This window comes from Panthera uncia, chromosome B1 (assembly GCF_023721935.1).
Source record: "Panthera uncia isolate 11264 chromosome B1, Puncia_PCG_1.0, whole genome shotgun sequence".
Classification (NCBI taxonomy): domain Eukaryota; kingdom Metazoa; phylum Chordata; class Mammalia; order Carnivora; family Felidae; genus Panthera; species Panthera uncia.
The window spans coordinates 174,059,812-174,074,766 of NC_064811.1; the positions used below are offsets into that span (position 1 = coordinate 174,059,812).

At 44.3% G+C, this 14,955-nt stretch overlaps 1 long non-coding RNA gene across 1 annotated transcript in view; it reads left to right on the forward strand.

Annotated features, from left to right (window-relative positions):
* Positions 1–489, forward strand: part of LOC125923882 (uncharacterized) — a 59,187-nt gene extending 58,698 nt beyond the window's left edge. The window contains exon 5 of the long non-coding RNA XR_007458182.1: positions 296–489. This is a non-coding gene — a long non-coding RNA (uncharacterized LOC125923882). The remainder of the gene's footprint in view (positions 1–295) is intronic.
* The last annotated feature ends 14,466 nt before the right edge of the window (positions 490–14,955 follow it).

Consider the following 14,955-nt stretch of genomic DNA (forward strand, 5'->3'; position numbering starts at 1 on the left):
CAGGAGACCCCTCACCCTGACCGTGCTGTGCTCAGATGTCCGTAGCTGTCTCCAAGAGAGGGTTATTTTTATTAAACCGAGACACGTACTGACACAAAATTCATAAAATAATCTCCCTGCATGAGCACAAGTTGTATAACAACACAACCCATCTGGGGGTTTGGACTATATAGAAAAAAACTGATCGATTTGTCATGGGGTTTCAAAAACAAAGGGTGAGGAGGAAGGTGTCCCCTCATGTGTCTGTGAGTGAATATTTAATTTCCTTAGCCAACCTTTCCCTCCCCATGTCTAGGGTGATGTGAAAAGGGTGATACCACATCATTACCCTCTGGCTACGTGAACAACCACTAAATCCACAGTTTTCTGCCTCCCTTACCTACCTCAGTGTTTCTTCAGAGGCATCATCCATGAAATGAGCTGGCTTCATAGCAACCCCCGGAGAAGTGTAAGTGATTTTTTTTTTTTATCTGACGGATACGTGTCTTCCTCAATTACATTGGCAGATACCAGCATGTTATTGTCTGACTTGAATATTAAATATCATCTGCATAAATTGTTATATCATATTGGCCACTCATATGAGGCTCTGGAACACCAGCCATTCAACACTATGTTCTAACCTGTCCCCAAGAAAAAGCTTCACCACCACCACCCCCCCCCCCCCGCCCCCCGCTGCCCTGCTATCAGCATCATGGAAATCATGTTCGTAAGAGTTTCTTTCCAAGGAAAGTGCATTCATTCGCAATTTACTTTTCCCACTTATATTCATTGAATATATCAGTATGTGCTCGTCGGATGTTTTGATGAACACGAGGTGTACAGAATTCTGGAATGAGTCGGTAAAAATCCAGTCAAGAGCACGGAATCTTGAGATTTTTGTTAACCCACAGCCTTGCCATGAGTCAATGACGATTTAAGGTGCTGACCTCACCCCCACCACGCCAGACTCCCGCAGGTTCTTCCTTTACATGATCTAAGGGTATAGGGACTCAGCCCGGAATCTCTGCTCCAGGGGACAGTGCCTCAGAAGACTTTCTTAGGTGGCCCTTCCACCCAGTAACCCCGAGGCTGAGGATCACGAAAACACACAGCCACCTCCGCCAGCAGCTAAAATGTAGGTTAACGTAATAACCATGGAGATCATGCCACAGGTGGGATTTTGTGGTTGGTGATGTTGGGTTGAGGTGGGGTGTTGATTACTGTTGTTTTGCTTTGCTTTTTTCTCCCATAATGTTCACTTGGTGAATGAGTGTGGGGGCAGTTTGGTGACCATGACCTCAGGCACTCTGTTAGCTGATCCTCTGTTCTCCCGGCCTCTCATAAACTCCAGTGGTCTTAGAATTCAGCTCTTTCCTTGTCCCCCTTCCTCTGCCACCTCACAGCAAGAGGCTTCAGTGGCTTTATTAAGCAAGGAGGCTGGCAGGGCCAAAGCTAAGCTTTTAATGCATCTGGCACTGGGATCCTACACGTGTCTCCACCGACTTGCATGGGACGAGAGTCCCCTAGGGCCCAGACACTTTTGGACACATTTAGATACTAGGAGACTAAAATTGCGGAACAGACAAAAGCCAAACTACAAAAGGGGACTTTAGGCCTCTGAACGAAAATTCAACTTGAGGGAAGAAGACAGATCAGTCGGTCTCAGCACCTAATGGAAGGAGGGGCAGCATGGTTCTGGAACCCATGTGGTAGTTCTGCCCCATGGGCGTGCATCCTCCACAGGTGGGCAACTGTGTGTGAAGAGCTGTACAAGCTCCTCTAGGAGGGACAAGGGGGCCATCTGGGAAAATTCCACATAGAGGAGAAACCACTCCCAAACCGGGCGTGGGTTTCCATTGCTGGCTCGTCACCAGCCCATCTCCACCTCCCTCCACCAGGGTGAGCTCACTCGTTCTCGTGGGTCCCACTACCACGTGCCTCCTGATGGCTCTTGAACCCTTTCTGCAGCCCACACTTGCCCTGTGTGCATCCGCGTGTGTGCCCCGAACCTGCCCATCAAAAGGCACCACAGATTTTAACCTATTCAAACTGAACTCATTTTCCTATCCCTCCACACACCCCCACCCACACCTGTGTTCCCTGTCCGCCGAGTAGTATGATGTTGTGAAAGACCAATAGAGCTTTTAAAAAACGTAGTTCCCTGCCAGAGAAAAATTCGTGCTTTTTAAGTGCTGAAGATGGGGAGTTTGTGATGATTATTGTAATTAAGAATTGAAAACTGTTGGGGCGCCTGGGTGGCTCAATCGGTTAAGCAGCCCCTTCTTGATTTCCGCTCAGGTCGTGAACTCGTGGGTTCTTGAGTTGACTCCTGCATTGGGCTCTGTGCCAAAGGATTCAGCTTGGAGTCTGCTTGGGATTCTCTCTCTGCCTCTGCCCCTGCCCCCACCTCTTGAAAGAAAGAAATAAACTTAAAAAAAAAGAAAAAGAAAAGAAAACTACTACTCTGGAATGGCCAAAGTGAATTTGGAAATCTGCCAACAGTTAAAAACAAGCCCCTTACAGAAGGTGGCTGCCTTTGTGGTCAGCACAGCATAATACTAGAATTGTCAAATCACTGTGTTGTGCGTCTGAAACTAACGTGACATTGCGTGTCAACTACACTTCAATAAAAAGCAATCAAAAAAAACCAGTGAGAAACCAGCCCCAGACTTCTGTTAGGTCATGGGTTTCGCTCCAGGTGCTTGTCCTCTTTGGTTCAGAGTCAGTGGCAATGGAACACGGCTTTGATATTTCTTAGGCAAGCCTGGCTGTTGCCAAGTAACAGCTTTTACAACTTCTACTGGGCCACCAAGCCAGGAAATCTGGGGTTGATATCCTGGTTGTCTCTGTCCTCATGCACACTGCCTCTTATCAAGCCTTGAGTGCCTCTTGTCCTGGATCCTCAAGATGTGGCCAGAGGAGCAACATTCCCAGCATCACCCGGGAGCTTGTTGGAAAGGCAGAATCTCGAGCCCTGCCTCAGACCTGTGCAATCAGGGTCAGCTTTTCGACAAGATCTTCAGGTGTGATTCATGGGCACATGTGCGTCCGAGAAGCACTGTCCTCACTCCTGTCCCTGTGACCATGCGTCTGCAGCTCACCCTCCAGCTCTTTTAGACCTTCCTACAGTGTAGCTGTGACCAGTGCACCCTGAACGGTTTTATTTGTGTAACATCCTGCACCCTGGCCCCCCTTTGCTGAAATCTGTCCTTTCTGACCCTGGCTAAACATGAGAATCATGGGGATTGCTTTAAATATTTCGTTTTAATGTTTTCTCATTTTTTGAGAGAGAGACAGAGCACGAGCAGGAGAGGGGCAAAGAGGGAGACACAGAATCCGAAACAGGCTCCAGGCTCCGAGCTGTCAGCACAGAGCCTGACGCGGGGCTTGAACTCACAGACTTCGAGATCATGACCTGAGCCGAAGTCGGACGCTTAACAGACTGAACCATCCCAGAGCCCCTTTCAAAAAATGTCAATGCCCTTGCCCCAGTCCCTGAAATTCTGATTCAGTGGAAATGAAGGTTTGGTCTAATGTTTAAATTCCCCTCACCTGATGTTAATGAGTAGCCACGAGTTGAGAACCATTGAGCCAAAGATGAAGTTTTAATTCACTACGATGGCAGGTGAGTCTCTCTAGGGCTGAGCCTCTCGCTGGCTTTCTCTCTGTCACCACGCTGTGTCCCGTCATGCCGAATCCATAGTTGACAGCCCAAACCATTTGTTGGATGAATGAGTGTTTGCATCTCCTACACCGGGAATGGTGATCTGTGGAAAGAATGTGTATTCGCTGCATTCTGAGAAACGCAGAGGCTGCATTCGTGGGCGGAACGAGGGAATGATGGAAGATACGTTTTTCAATTTACGACAAAGCAAATGCCTCATTTAACGACAGCCAGGGACTGCAGACAGCCATGCGGGAATGCCCTTTATGGCCCCATGGATGATTCTACACAGTGACAGCTCTTCTCCTCCCAGACTGGCAGGCAAACAGGAAGCGATGGGTCTTGCTACCCAATCAAATATTTTCTGCTTTTAATTGAGTGGCAACAGAGCCAACGGAGCTTTATCGGAGGGACTTGGTCCTAGAGATGAAAACATAGACATTTTTTTAGTTTGCAAATGGCGTTATTGTTTTTTCCATTTGCCAAAACATAAACATGCTTGGGTTTTTTTCTGATTTTCCTTATATTCCTGACTGACAGAGAGGACATGGCTAACCACGCCTTTTACACAAAAATGACTGTTAAAAATTTGGTCTACTTCATGTTTTTAAAAGCCAATCAGAGGCATCGTGACACCGCATTTCTCCAGCATCTCTTTAACATCTGGACATGGCTTATGTGCCGTAATGCTGCAAGACGTCCGGAACCCTTAGTGCTGTCACTAACAAAACCATAACCATACTGCTGTTATCACACCCAACAGAATTATCCACAATTCCTTTGTACGTATCATCCGTTTCTCTCTTGAGCAAGCTCTCCAGGTTCTGTCTTTATTAACCTCACCCCCTACTCCCCCCCGCAAATCCTTGTGCCCTGCTCTGTCCATTCAGCCAGACCCTCTGGAAAAGTACTTCCTGGGAACACCCAGCTTCAACAGAAGGGTGAGTCACATTGAAAGTACATCATCACGTCCATTCCTGCCTTCCACCCCATCTGTGTAGAAAAGTCATAACATTCTGATTTCTGGAAGATTAAGGCACCTGGTTTTTCTCTTAAAGGGGAAAAGCAATAGGTCAGCTCACTTCCTTCTTTCTCTATTTTTAAACAGCCTTTTCTCTAACAATTTCCTTTCCTGTTACGCCGTGCCCACATTTCTCCTTTCCTTCTCACTTACCCTCCTCCTCACCTACCAAAGATTACTCACATGGTACTCAGGATACCAAGTTAACTCACAAACAGTTCTCTGGAAAACCTAGGCCTGATTTTCAGTAACCTGGATCAAGGGTTTTTTAAGCATTTGATTCTCAGTCTTAAACACAGTCTATTAATTATTCCATTAACAGTGATGAATCCCACTATGCCTCTTCCCCCTTAGGGTGAATTCACTCAGCTGAAGACAGGCTTTCCACTGAGACCCATTTAAGAGAAAAGGGCATTAACATTGAAATGGATTTTTTAAATATAAAGTAACACTTATTTACTAACACCAAGTTAATTCTGTACAGGAATGCTCTGTGCGTGGTTGAAAAGCCATTGCCACCAAAAGTCTGGAAGTGTTGGGACAACTGGAGGCGAATCCCGGAACATAGCTATAGCCTTATAGAAGCAAACACACGGTGTTTAGGACCCCACTACTGAATTCTGTTAACGTTTATTTAGCAATTTGCCATGCCTCAGTGAATCCTTAGAACAACCCTAAGAGGTAGGTATGATTATATCCATTTCACAGTGACTCACCCAGATTGCACAGCTAGCTGGCGACAGATATGCTCCAAAGCCCTGTATTTCCCAGCCAAATACCCAGGACTCTGGTTCTCACACACCGTGCTTGTCACTCTGAAGACAGTGCTTCGTTTCCCTTCCCATCTCCAAACTGCATTGTTCCCTGGTACCTCTGAAGAGGCTTCTGGAAACATGACCCCATTCAATTGCATGCAGATGTTTATGTCTGTTTGCATTCATTTATTTTTCTGGGGAAAAAAGACTTAAGTTTAACAGAAAACAGAAAACTAAAAGTTAAGAACCACGTATTTATTTATTTATTTATTATCTTTAGGTAATCTCTATACCCAACATGGGGCTCAAACTTACGAACCCAAGATCAAGAGTCGCCATGCTCTACTGACAGAGCCAGCCAAGCACCCCAAGAACCACCCTTTGAAAACACTGCAATTATTTTATTTACTTATTCATTTATTTATTTATTTAGAGAGAGAGAGAGAGAGAGAGAGAGAATGCAGGCAAGGGAGGAGCAGAGACAGAGGAAGGGAGAGAATCCCAAGCAGGCTTTGTGCTGTCAGCGCTAAGCCCAACGTGGGGCTTGATCTCACGAACCACAAGATCATGACCTGAGCAGAAATCAAGAGTTGGATGCTTAACTGACTGAGCCACCCAGGTGCCCCTTAAACCCTATAATTGTTTTAAACCTCTGGTTGTGCAATTGGCAGCCTCAACCTGTCCCTCTCACAACTGTAGTACATGAACACACACATGCACGTGTACACACACACAATATATCCCTACAGAATCCCCACATCCTTAGTTTAATTGCCCTGTATGACAAATATTCCTCTGACCCAAGAGGCATTTTCAAGACCAAACTTGGCACGGCTCATATAACAACTAAACACATCTAGGGGAGACCATTTTTCCTGGAACAGGATGCCTTTAGAAATGAAAACTCAGAGCAGTTGTTCAGGTGACAATTGTATTACTACTTCAGTCTACTCAGAGGACAACAGTAATAGATACACAAATCCTTGGCTATAGATTCATTACTGACTCAACGAGCATTAATTAAGACACTTCTGCTTTCACAGCCTGTGAGATTTTTGCCATCAAAGGTATTTCATCAACCAGACTTATGTCCCAGAGAGAAAATAGCTGCCCACCTGAGAAGCTGGAGCGGCCAGGAAGGATGAGATTAAATTATCAGAATGCAGGCCAGTGAAACAAAGTTATTGCAGGTGATAGCTGGACATCTGGGGTGGGGGGAATAAAATAACGACCCTCAAACTCCAGAATCCTGCAGCTTAAAAATATGCTTTGTAAACTGAAAATTTTAGTAGCTGAATTCACTGTTCTTATCTAAATTGATGGCCTCAAAAATCAAGAACACCTCAAAGAATACAGAGAAGAAAATTATGGGGGCAAGAGAAGAGGCTTGGAGAATAGATTAAGGAAACAGCATGTGGAAAATTAATGTCTACACAGTCAGGGCATCCGTTACCAAGGTATGGTAAGTATCGCAGTTATGTTAGGAGTGAAATCAATACCAGCATTCTTATGAACGGGATGATAAAATGTCAACGACTTGCTTTCACATTCTCAAAACAAAAACAAAAAACCCAAGCAGAATGAGGGAAGATGCAACTAGATGAAGTAAGAATGATAATATGTTGATAACTGTTGAAACTGGATAACGGTGCAAGGGAATTCTTCATAGTGTTTTAAAAGAAGTCGAGTTAAAACAAAGTGACAGAGAATGGTGGAAAATTGAGGGTGACAGCGGTATGGTAGACCACACGCTCTGAAGAGCCTGCTCCCACTGAAATGTAACTAGTTCCTTGGTAACTTACAACAAACAAAAGCTGTCATGATAATGTATGTTGGACATACCAGAAAGTAAAGGAAATGTTCAAGAACCAGAAAGAAAAGAAAAAGAAGAATGAGGCCTTAATCTTGAGTTGGGAATATAAGCAATACACAGGTAAGTAGGAAGATTAATAACACACGGCAATCCAGTGGGGTAATCTTTTGAACTGATAGTGCTAGAACAATTTGATTTTCATATGTAAAATTATAAACAGGTATATAAGGCTGACCCTTCCCTCACACCATATACAAACGGAACTTAAAATGAATCGTAGGTGTTGGGTGGGGGGGAATGGGGTGGGGGGTTGGTGCCTGGGTGGCTCAGTGGTTAAGCCTCCGAGTTCAGCTCAGGTCATGATCTGGTGGTTCATGAGTTCAAGTCCTAAGTCAGGCTCTGCACTGATAGCATGAAGCCTGCCTGGGATTCTCTCCCTCTCTCTCTCTCTTATTGCCCCTCCTCCACTCATGCTTTCTTTCTCTCCCTCTCAAAATAAAATAAGCTTAAGAAAAAAAGAAAGTGAATCAAAGACTGCCCTGAAATTTTTAAAGAGATCAAGATTGGACTTGATATTCTCTTTTACAGGTCGCAGGCCCTTTTTATCACCTCCCAGGATGAATTCCTGATGCAAAACCTAATCGGAAGCTAACACAACGACTTAAGGCCTTTTTATCCCTAATTATCACCACTAACCACCAACTGTCCCTCATGATAAAAAGCATTTTTATATCATTCCTATCACTGGAGTCCTACATCCTACATCCTGTAGTCATTACAGCTATTTTCTAAATAATCCCAGATCTACCCCCTTCCAGTCACACAAGAGAAGTGCACTTCCTGTCTCCCTTGCAGCTCATTGGTTGCCACGTGAATAGGTCCCGCCAAGGAGTCGTGAGCAAAAGAGATGTGCATCACTTCCGGTTTAAATGTTAATTACAGTGCAACCAGCAACCTTCAGGGTAGGAGCAGCTCCATCAACCCGGGTGTTTGTGTGAGTACCGTGAGCGGGGGCCCAGACGGCCATCGATGGACACAGAGCGAGAACAAGGAAAAGACCTTTGCTGTTCTGAACGGCTGAAACCTCGGGGTTGCTTGTTACCGCACTGTAACCTGACCCATTCCAATTAACGTCACCCCTGGGCGAGGAGATGTCGTTTTAAATCACTTCGGAATTTCATTCATTCCTTTATTCCTTTATCTACCGAGGCCCTCCTCTGTACTTGGAATTGGACTAGCTCTGGGGAAACAGCAGCCCAGAGGGCACACGTGGTCCTTTGCCTAGGTCTGTGGCTGCAGGTAGAAAAATGTGGGGGAAATAAAAACTTTATTCACTTAAGTAGAAAGTGGCTTGTCAGCTAGCCTCTGTGAGGTCCGTTTCCTCATCTGTAAAATGCACACAATACCTACCCTGCAAGGTTTTTATAGAGGTTGGCAGCAGTGCCTGGTCCCTGAAGAGGAAACTAAACAACAGCTATAAATATTTTATTTCACATTTCATAAAAAATTACTTTGGGCAAACAATGAAAAGGTAACAGAAAATAAGAATTTAAATCCTGTGAGTACCATTTTCACATTATTGCCATTTTCACATGATTCTTTATTCTAGGGTATCTTGGGGGGTGTGTGTGTATGTTTATTTTTAATTTAGTGATTGGCCTTCCGGCCCTAACTGGAACTGGTTCCAGGATCAAGTAGCAAGTAGCTTGGGTTTCCTTGGAGATGAAAGGCCTCAGAGAGGGTTCTGTGTTTCCGTGGGCCCCGCTTGCTAAGGACAAATACCACCTTCCCACAAGCCCTCAAGAATACCTGTGTGAAAATGAACCTCTGATGTACTGGGATCTTTTCTGTATTTGGATCACCTGAAAGGCGGGAGAGGCAGGGCGAGAAGAGATGCCCGCAGAGAACAGGTTGCACGGAGGGATTAGAGATAGTGGAAGGTACCCATGTGGCCTACATGATCATTTTCATCGGTATGAATGAATGTCTGCATGAGTGGGCGTCCGTGACTCAGGCCAGGTCTGAGTGGCTGAGGATGCACATGATTTCGAAGCTGTCCCCAACTTCCTCGGTGTCAAACAGAAATTGAGAAGAGGCACATGAGGAAGTTTTCTTGAGATAATCATCATCGCCATCTCGAAACAGTCCCTCGACGCTCCCGGCAAGAGTGATGACATTTGGACCGTCTAGAAAACATGCAAAATAGCCGAGCATTTGCTTAATCTTTACGAGGTGAGCAGGGATGGAAAAACAAATTCAGTACTCACACCCTGGGGAGCTAATCAAAGCCAGAGAGCTGTTGACTGACAAGCCTGAGGAATGGGCAGGTCTTAGGGTGTGAGGACAATGTTCGGGGACATGTTGCATTTGGGAAGCCGATGGAGGTGGTGAGTATGTGGTCAGATGTGCGAATGTAAGCCAAAGTGAAAATGTTAGGGCTGAAGATACATATTTGGGAGTCACCCTTACATGAATAGTAATTGAAACCTTGAGAATGATTAAAAATAGTCCAGATTCTAGGGGGACCTGGGTGGCTCAGTTGGTTAAGCAACAGACGGCGGCTCAGGTCATGATCTCACAGGCCGTGAGTTCGAGCCCTGCATCGGGCTCTGTGCTGACAGCTCAGAGCCTGGAGCCTGCTTCAGATTCTGTGTCTCCTTTTCTCTCTGGCCCTCCTGCTCACACTCCATGTCTCTGTCTTTTTCAAAAATAAATAAACCTTAAAAAAAAGGTAAAAAAAAAAAGACTATCAAAGTCATGAAAAAAAAAATAACCCAGATTCTAGACAATGAAGGCCGAAGAGATAACAGGATGGTGTGAAAACCACGATTGCTAAGAACATCAGGCCTTCTCTACGGTGCCTCTAGAAATGAGCAAAATAAAGAGGAACATTGGGTTGGTCCCTGTCTTTTGCTTCAGCCATTAAAGCCTCAAAGTGCCAGTTCTTCCTAAGCGGTGTAACATAAAAATTAAAAGCACGGGGTTTTCGAATCAGGTAGATTGAGATTTGAATCATTGAATCATTTCCAAAATGTACTACATGTGTGACCTTGAGTGAGTAAGTTAATCTCTGAGTTTTGGTTTTTTCAGCTATAAAATATGATAATATCTACAACAAATAGCTGTTTGCTAATTAGAGAGTTACATTATATATATATATACACACACACACACCGTATATATATACATATACGATACATATATACATATACATATAACTATATATGTATGTATATATATATGTGTGTGTGTGTGTGTGTGTGTGTGTATACACAACAAATATCAGCACTCCCTCCTCCATGGTATAGAATCTTTGCTAGAAAGTGGTTGTCCGGCCAGAGACTGTATTTCCCAGGCTCCCTCGCAGGTAGGTGGCCACGTGACTGAGTTCTGTCCAGGAGAATGTGAGCAGAAAAGACAGCACAAACTCCCAGGTCCGGCCCATAAAACCCTGCCATTCAGGGCTCCTCCATTTTTTTTCTCTTTCCAATGGATAGAATGTCAGTCTTGGGTCCCAGACTTATGATGTGGAGGAGGGTTATCTTGCTGAACTATTCTATCACCCACTTGTTCTATGAGCAAGAAATAAATTTTGAATGTGTTAGAACCATTACATACTTGGGAGTCTATTTGTTATGGCAGGTACAAATAGCAAATAACCAATAAGGTAGCAGTTAGCCTATTCTAATGGGTTTTATTTTTCAGTGACATGACTCCTGAGAGTCAAGCATGTATCTAAGAGGTACTGATAAATAATAGTATCATTCTAGTGCCTTCAGGCCCCACGTCTGTTCTTGTTAGGGCACTAAATACCCAGAGATGTATACTCTAATCTTTTTGGAAGAGAGAGAAGTTGATAATGTTAGGGTTGGCTATACAAGCTTTTAATAACACACCATAAGAAACAGGGTAGGTTCTGAAAGAGGGCAGGGCACAGGTTGAAGTTTGCAGACATGTGGTCAGTAAGAAATTTCTTGTGGCAATGTGCTGGAGGGACTCTTAAAAACACAGGTGTCAGGAGGCGCCTGACTGGCTCCGTCGGTGGAGCATGTGACCCTTGATCTTGGGGCTGTGAGTTTGAACCTCATGCTGGGTGTAGAGATTAGTTAAAAATAAAATCTTGGAAGACAAAAACAAAAAACAAAACAAAACCCAGAGATGTCAAATATTCATTTTTACATTGCTGAAATGTAAACCTCCTTTTCTCAAAACTTAAACAAGTTTAAGCATAAGAGACTCTTAAATACAGAGAACAAACTGAGGGCTGCTGGAGGGGAGGTAGGTGGGGGGATGGGCTAAATGGGTGATGGGTACTAAGGAGGGCACTTGTTGGGATGAGCACTGGGCGTTATGTGTAAGTGATGAATCACTGGGTTCCTCTCCTGAAACCAATATTACATGGTATGTTAACCAACTTCAATTTAAATAAAGAAACTAAAAAATAAAATAAATTTTAAAGGAAAAAAAAACCCAAAACACCAAAAAACAAGTTTGATATGCACACACACACACACACACTACATCTCTATATTATACATCTCTAAAAGTAGCACAGTTTTTTGTAAAGATATGGCTGAAAAGCTTTGGGAAAGCCAAAACCTGGTTATGGCTTAGATATCTCAAAGAGGCACTTACTGAAATAGGAGTCTAACTAGAAAGACTAATTAACTACATTGTGCTCAGAAGGAAGGGTAATGGTAATCATGAAACCTTAGTGGGGCAGGAGGGTGGCGGGGAGAGAGTTAAAAAAAAAAAACAAAAAAAACAAAGAAAGAAGGGTCAGTCTTTGCCAGTGTTTATCAGTGTCCTGGAAGAAATCCACCGAGTCTGGTCAACAAGACCATTCCATTCAGAAGAGTGTTTCTACTCCATTGGAAGAGATGGATATTTCATTAGAGCAGTCTATGCTAAAAACAGCCTTAAATCATTTATTTCAGCAGTTGTAGCAAGAGATGGTAAGCAACAGATATGTCCATCAAATTATGGTATGTCCATACAATGGAAAAATCAGCCATCTTGGAAAGATATCCAAGGTATAATGTTAAGAGAGAAAACCAGGCTTATGATGGTGTGTCTAGAGTACTACCAGAAGTTCATCTACAAGTGAAAGAAATACACAAACACGTATGTCTCTACACATATAGAATATATCTCAGAGGAAGCAGAGATATTGGTAGGGATTGATTGAACAGGGAACATATGTGGGAATGTGCTTCTGCTTTCACTGCATCTTCTTTTTTTATTTGAATTTTTTAACGTGCATGTTTATCATTATTATTATTATTATCCAAGAATAATAGTAAGTAGTAAATAAAAAGACAGAACAGCAGATCATCTGAAAAGCTGTTTTGTTTTGTTTTACTTTAGCAAATCTGCTGCACACACAAGAACAATGAAGGGGTAGCTAAAATTGGATGTACATTCTAAATTCACTCTTTTCCCTCTAATTCTAGCTGTATCAAGGCCTTTCTTAAAATTATAATTGGCTTCTCATATACACAAGTCTACAGAGAGAAAACGACCTGCCCAGTGAGTAAGCTGTCCTCTGGTCCCCTCATGGTTATATTTCTTACTCTAATTCAAACATCTACTCTTGGGAGTTTGAGTATAATAATTGTGTTCCTGTATGTCTAATCAGAACACCTACATCTGAAACTCCAACCAGAAGACCAGATCTGGTAAGGGGATCTGCCCCAGAGACTGGCAGCTGGTCAGTCCGGAACCCTCCATTCGCTAAGTGGGTGGCTAATGCCCGGAGCAGAGGACGAGCAGTTTGCCCAACTGGCCCCATGCCTATGTCAGCCACACTCCCCACCTCCACTCCTCAAGTTCCTTCTGCCTGCCTTTCATCCAGCCCTCTATCCCATGGAACCCATGCCATTTCTGGGAGGAAAGGGAAGAATGCGGATTTTTCTCACCAGGCAATGGTTCTGTAACCTCATTCGGGGGCTAAAATATTAGCAGAGGATGTGTTATGAACCAAAATAGACAAAATAACAACAAAACGAAGCCAGGGCTATCTAAAGACTGTGTCATTAAAAATGATTTCATCCCCCCTGGGCTCCGGAGACGTGATTTACAGGAGGCAGTCAGCCTACCCAGGTGGTGAGAACTCATTTTTAATAAATGATATCGAGTAGGTTTATCCCGACCTGTGACTATGAGTCACCGTATTTGAAGCTGTTTGACAAACACCATCAGAAACAGATGACCTTGTCCAGGGGACTTTTCTTTTCAGGGAAACTAAGTGCGTTTCCTGAGAATGCTGCTACTGAAGGTCTCACGTCAGATCAGTGAGAGAGACGTGGGCCTCTGTGGACCAGACCGTGTGGTCACCAGGGTCCCCTTCTCCTCCAGACGTCTGTGGTTCTGCGTGCTTGGAAACCTGGTAGGAGGAATAGCATGTACTTCTGAGTAAAACGAAACGTGGTGGGAGAGGGGGCGACGTTACTTTTCGGGGAAAAAAGCGACAGGCTTGTGATCCCTGCCGTCACTGATCATAGTGCAAGTTAATGACAGACTGAAAGCTCAGCAACCGTTTGTTACTTGAAATTCCCCATCACTGTGATTGAGCACCTTTCCCAAGTGTGAAATGAGGAGACTATTCACAGGCGCACAGGTACCTGTGATGTGTGGGGCTGTGGGCCAGGGACAGGAAAGAGGGATTCTCTGTGAATCCCAACAGAGGTAGGAGTGATGGGGACACTGTACTCTCAGAGGACCAATGTCACCCCTTTGATGGACTCTTGCCTTCCACAGTCTGGCAGCCACACGAAAGCAGCTGTGGGACGGCTTCCCAGAGGCAGTAACGGCCGGCTGCAACCCCTTTCTCTTGACTTCTCCCCATTTCTTCCACTTTTTTCCTTCTTACTTGAAGGTACCATTCTATCATCGAATAGGAATTTTTGAGAGAGAGAGAGAGAAAGAGGGAGAGTGCCAGCAAGGAGAGGGCAGAGGGAAAGAGAGAGAATCTCAAGGAGGCTCCGCGCTGAGCCTCCAAAGTGAGGCTCCATCCATGACCCTGGGATCATGACCTGAGCCGACCTCAAGAGTCGGAAACTCAAACAACTGAGCCACCAAGTTGCCCCAGTAAATTTGTTTTTAAAGGCAAGAAGAAACAGGTGTTTGGGATCAGAGATAAATAGGAGTGGCACTTTCTCACTCAGGTAGGAGAGGAAGGGATGAGAGGATGGGAAAGGTGAGAATCTGATTGAGAAGCCAGAGTCTCAATCCCAAAGAAAAAGATAAAGCGTGGTGGTGGTGGGGGGGGGGGGGGGGGGGTAGGTCAGTCCAAAGCAGAGCAACCTAAAAGTCTTTTTATTTCCAGTGTTTGTTTTGTTTTCATTTTGGCCCACACTGATGCAGTGAACATTTGTGTGGGCACACGCATGCGTGTTTGCTTATATAAACAAGAAAAATCTCTGGGAAAATACACAAGAAACATAACCTCATTTGCTTCCAGAAGGGAACTCCTTGTACGTTGAATGAGGTGGCTATATTACCTATTCAAGCTATACATCAATAAAATATGTAGACAACAGAGTGTTTCTTAACTAATGGGTATAAGAAAACAGTGATTCCTGGGGCTCCTGGGTGGCTCAGTCAGGAAAGCGTCTGACTTCAGCTCAGGTCATGATCTCATGGTTGGTGAGTTCGAGCCCCACATTAGGCTCTGTGCCGACAGCTCAGAGCCTGGAGCCTGCTTTGGATCCTGTGTCTC